The 6,038-nt window shown below is 38.9% G+C and overlaps 1 pseudogene; it reads right to left on the bottom strand.

Annotated features, from left to right (window-relative positions):
• Nucleotides 1-3,764: 3,764 nt before the first annotated feature.
• Nucleotides 3,765-5,340, bottom strand: LOC114092840 (protein NDRG3 pseudogene; annotated as a pseudogene).
• Nucleotides 5,341-6,038: the final 698 nt, after the last annotated feature.

Genomic DNA, 6,038 nt, shown 5'->3' with positions numbered 1-6,038 from the left:
ACTCTGACCCAATCAACAAATGGGCCAAGGACCTGAACAGACACTTCTCAGAGGAGGACATACAATCAATCAACAAGTACATGAAAAAATGCTCACCATCTCTAGCAGTCAAAGAAATGCAAATCAAAACCACCCTAAGATATCATCTCACTCCAGTAAGATTGGCAGCCATTATGAAGTCAAACAACAACAAGTGCTGGCGAGGATGTGGGGAAAAGGGTACTCTTGTACATTGCTGGTGGGACTGCAAACTGGTGCGGCCAATTTGGAAAGCAGTATGGAGATTCCTGGGAAAGCTGGGAATGGAACCACCATTTGACCCAGCTATTGCCCTTCTCGGACTATTCCCTGAAAACCTTAAAAGAGTGTACTACAGGGATACTGCCACATCGATGTTCATAGCAGCACAATCCACAATTGCTAGACTGTGGAACCAACCCAGATGCCCTTCAATAGATGAATGGATAAAAAAATGTGGCATTTATACACCATGGAGTATTACGCAGCACTAAAAAATGACAAAATCATAGAATTTGCAGGGAAATGGATGGCACTAGAGCAGATTATTCTTAGTGAAGCTAGCCAGTCCCTAAAAAACAAATACCAAATGTCTTCTTTGATATAATGAGAGCAGGGAGGAAGAGCAGGAAGAAAAGATTAACATTAAACAGAGACATGAGGTGGGAGGGAAAGGGAGAGAAAAGGGAAATTGCATGGTAATGGAAGGAGACCCTCATTGTTATACAAAATTACATATAAGAGGTTGTGAGGGGAATGGGAAAATAAACAAGGAGAGAAATGAATTACAGTAGATGGGGTAGAGAGAGAAGATGGGAGGGGAGGGGAGGGGGGATAGTAGAGGATAGGAAAGGTAGCAGAATACAACAGTTACTAATAGGGCAGTATGTAAAAATGTGGATGTGTAACTGATGTGATTCTGCAATCTGTATTTGGGGTAAAATTGAGAGTTCATAACCAACTTGAATCTAATGTATGAAATATGATATGTCAAGAGCTTTGTAATGTTTTGAACAACCAATTAAAAAAAATAAAAGAAAGAAAGAAAGAAAGAAACGGAGAGATAAACAAAGAAGTTGAAGCAGAATCCAGGGGCTAGGAAACCAGGTGTGAACCAGAGACACCAGGACAGAGAACCTAGGTATGGGTAGATACAAATCAAACGAGTCACAGTAGCTACAAATATGCTTCTAAGGTTACCTTTAGGGTCAAGAAAAGCATTTTGGGTTTTGTGAGGTCTAAGTTTCCCAAGTTCAGACTGTTTTGTATTTTCTATTTCTTCCTTAACAATAAGCACCCAAATTATCTCTCTCATCTTAGATCCCAGAAAATCTTTGCTAATCCAGTACTTAACTCTCCAACTTTTGGTAGGACAAGATAATCAGTCTTCAGTCAACTGTGGCTACAGACCACTGATAGACTGTCAACTTGCACATGAAGATTAAGATTTACACAATGTTATCAAGTGAAATTTAGTGTTCATTTATGAATAATACAGTGCCGGAAGACAGCTAAATAAAGGTTCATGGCCCCTTACAATTTATAATTTTAACATGGAGAGTATACAGTCAAACAGCAGATCTTGCTACAGTCAATCAACTCAGTGTGGGTGCATATCCATTTTCATTTAAAAATTAACTTATGGCATCTTTGTTTATTCAGTTTAGAAAAGGAAAATTCATAAAATGAAGTCATAATAGGGCCCCCCAAATAGTGAATTTAAATAACAAGAATTTAATGTTGTTTAAAAAAAATAAAAGTTATACTCTGGCAGAGTGATTCATTCCTTATCTTAGCAGAAAGCAAATAATATGTCCTTAAGAGTTGGAACTGTGTAACCCTGAGCTTACATCTCCCGCTTCTAAGTGCTGGGTTCCTCTTGTGGTATGGATCTGTATAGTTATCTCACTCCTCTCCTAGTGGTGACCTCCTCACTGACAGTACACCAGAAGCTACAAACCATTTTACCTGGATGTGGCTGCACTTATAGATTGGCCCCTTCCCTCTTATAAAAAGGGAGTTCTTAGGATAAAGAATCTTTTTCAGAAGTGGGTTCTATACCAGTTTAATTTGGGTTCCTCAGGTTTGTGGAAATCACGGCTACAATTACTCAACATGATACTGTGTTAATGGCTGCTCCTTTTCCCCCATTCGTATCCTCACCATTGACATAGTTTTAAGGCCATACTTCTCTCTTTTGGGGGGACTGAGGAATGAATAACCACTCTCCACACAGACTTGGGAGGCACTTGTACATGTGTAGTTGTCTGGAAAGTGGTGACAGATGCTTCAATGGTAGAAGTTTTGCTCTGCAGTGGGAAGGCCTGGCATTCTATTTTGCACCCTTTTGTGCTAAGAGAGTCTAGTAAGTCAGTCTAGTAATTAAGCCACTCCTTTGGCTTAAACTTCCTGTTGTATCAGAACCTCATTGATCATGGGCTCCCTTTTCTTTATAAGATGCATATGTGAATCCATTTCAACAGAAGCAGGTGACCAGCCACTCTGCCTGCCTCTCTGTGTGACGGGCATTCCTTCTGCTATTGGTCATAATCAATCACAGGTCCAAACAGAACTTATGCTTTTCCACAGTCCTCAGAGCTTCTCTCTTCAGAAGTTACTTTGCAAATCTTGTTGACCAGTTTGGATTTTTTCTAAACAATGAGACATATAAACTTTCTAAAAATAATTTTGGAACCAGAAGAGAATCTAGTGGCTTGCCCTACTTGAATATCTGTTCTGCACCTTTCCCTTAAAAGTACCATTGGGGATGAAAAAAAGTCTTTTTTTTTTTGGTTGTTGTTGTCTTTTTTTTTTTTTTACAGAAGCACTATAAGAAATCATGTCTAAAATCACAGAACTCTGTACACACAAACATGGACACACGTGCTTGCTCATACATGGAGTTAGAAACAAAGAAGCTTATCAAATACATAGGGGAACATAGGAGAAAAACTGGTAAGAGAAGATATGGAGAATGGATAAGCTAAAGATGTTGGAAAGTTACAATAATGGGATGAGTGTGGTTCTTGGTAGATTAAAAAAAAAGGGTAGATGGGCAGAGAGACATAAATCCAGGCTATTAGAGAGAGGTTCATGGCCATATATGAGTTAAAGAAGGCTAGTTTATGGGATAAAATGGTATATTATGGAGTGCCATCTGAAGATGGGTAGACTTGCATGGTCAATGCAACTTCATGTTCTCATGTATATCTAGAGCATAGGAACTTGTGGAGAACCATCCATGGATTATATGTGAACCAAATCAGCATGTAAGCCCATTGAATAGGAAAATCTGGTATTTGGGAACTTCAGTGGCAAACCTGCTGGGTAAGACCTCTGAGATACATGTAAATTTCTATTCAGCTCTGCCAGGAAAGGTCCCACACAGCAATGGAGATGGGGTGACCTGCTGCAGCCATATATCCCACAGCCTCTTTGAGATGGGTGTAGACTGCCAAGATGCCAACCAATCTGTTGACTGCAAGACATCATGAAGCAAGACTCCACCCATGAAATCTTATCCCTGCTTTTGATGTACTCCTTAAGTAAACCACTGGAGCCATTTTTTAATTGTTCAGCTTCCTGTGTGGGCTGGACCTATCAGGAGCTCTGTATTTAAAACTATTTTTTCCGACTTTGTCTTTTATTTTTTCACTAATTATTTCAGACTCTATTTTCTCAGGTGGCTTATTCCCTCCTGGGCAGGAGAAATTGCTGCAACGTGCTGGCAGCCTTGCAATAGGGACTCATGGAATTCTTGAGCTCTGATTGCTCCTGACACACTGGCTGAAGGGACTTTCTCCAGAGCCCCCTCCAGGTTCAGTAGAATCAGTATTAGGTGAGCCGGGTCATGCTAGTAGATGGTCTGGAGTCCATTCCCTGCAAAAAGTACTTGAAGGCCTCTGTGAGCTTCCCAGCCTGAACTACATGGGGCAGTCCCACAAGTCTGCCAGCTTTAGCAACTTTGTACTTATTGGCTTGGGATGAGAATTGCTTTCAACCTTGACAACATCCTTGACAGCAGGTGAATTGTCTGCTACCACTTGTAAAGTAGAACACTTTAATGTTTTTCATCTGTTATCATTTTGGCCTTGTATGGGTCTTTTGATCTCTGGGTCTCTGTGTCCATTATAGGAACCCAGGAAGAGCTGAAGGTTTTCTTGGTTGATATATCGGGCAACATGAATGTACATTTGGCCTGCAACTCCTCCTGCCCAAAATGATAAAACAAAGTGATTAACACATGCATCAATGTTAATGAGCACAAGGCCTTGCACTAAGTCAGGATGGCTGAGTGCAAACTTGCTGAGAATGTAGGCTGCAGCTCCAGCTCCAATCTAAATGATGTTTTTCAGATTTAAGTGTGTGAGAACAGGAGGCAGCAAGTCCCAAAAAAAGTCTAAGGTCAAATGTTTTCTGATATGTAGAAGCTAATCCAAAATAAGCTGGGGAGAGGGGTGTTTTACAAAATTGAAGAAAGATCAGTGGAGTAGATAAAGGGGACTTAAGGGGAGGGAGGAGAGGTAAGATAGGAAAAGAACATTGGAATGAATCTGGCCTAATTTTTCTATGCACATATATGAATATACCACAGTGACTCTCACCATTGTGTATATCCACAAGACACTAATAAATAAATAAATAACCAAAACCTATAAGTGAATAGCCAAAAGATCCAATAGAGTAGAGGGAAGAGGGAGGGAAAAGGGGAAGTACTGGCGACAGAATTAGAACAAATTTTATTCCATGCTTTTATAGTGTTGTTAAAATGAATCCTAATGTTATGTATAACTAAAAAGAATCAATAAAATGTAGCCAAAACAACAACAAACCCAACACACACACACCCAACACACACACACACAAACTAAAATGAAAAACAACTTTAATATTTGCAGGTTGTGGGATAGTAAGTACAAATATAGTGAAAGTAAACAAATGATTTCAGTACAAAAAGAAAAAAGAACTGGAAGCAGTATTTAAGCCAGCTCATCCATCATGGGATGCTGGTAAGCTGTTGAGAAAGAAGGTGCACCTTCTTGCTAGCCTGGGGCATCAACAAGACAGACAGCAAAGTTCTGGGAGATCTCTTACATATCCTCAAAGTTAAAGGACTTGTTGAAACAGAATTTATGGTTTAGCCTAATGTCATATCAGGATGACTGATTTGTTTCCCTTTGGGAAACCTCTTATAATGATATGGGCCATGCCAGAAGTTGTTTCTAGGTTAGGTTCATGACAGTCGAAGCCCTGGAAGTTTTATTTACCATTCTTATCATTTAGAAGTGGTTTGATCTCTCTGAATTGAACATTCTAGAACTCATCCACGAGGACAGATGAGAACAGAGGAGTCTCAAGAATAAATCAGTAACACTGAAGGTCTGTGCAGCAGCAAGCAGCCTGTGCTTTGCATTTTAAAATTCCAAAACCACCTTAGTATTTCCCACATCATTAACTTTCAGTGGCTTTTTGTGTTTCATTCACATTGATTTCCTCATAAAATGTACTCTTACTTTATTTGGGGGGTTTTCCAGTTTTTTAAATATCATAAATAACAAATGAAAATCCTTACACAGAATGGTTCTTTGCATGATGAATGATTTCATGAGGTGGATTCATAGATGTGAATTACTTAAACAAAGGATATGAGCTTTTCAAAAAATGTATATATATATATGTATGTATGTACAAGAATATATATGCAGTAAAATGCAAACCTTAAGTATATAGCTTGAATGAGTTTTTACCTATTTATATATGTATGTAATTCTTTTCCAAATCATAATATAGAATATTTCCAGTGCCTCAGAGGGCTCTCCTGTCTGCCCTCTCAGTCTTACCTTCAAAAGGAAACACTGCTTTGACGTTTATTGCTATGGGATAATTTTGCCTGTTTTTGAACTTCATTATAAACATAAGGACATAGTTTTAACCCTTGTTTCTATTTTTTATCAATAGCAAGTCTGTGAGATTCATTTGTTATTGCAAAAACTCAATTGCTTGTTATTTTAAGTTTCTGT

This window comes from Marmota flaviventris, chromosome 7 (assembly GCF_047511675.1).
Source record: "Marmota flaviventris isolate mMarFla1 chromosome 7, mMarFla1.hap1, whole genome shotgun sequence".
Taxonomy (NCBI): domain Eukaryota; kingdom Metazoa; phylum Chordata; class Mammalia; order Rodentia; family Sciuridae; genus Marmota; species Marmota flaviventris.
This window is presented reverse-complemented; position numbering and strand designations above follow the sequence as displayed.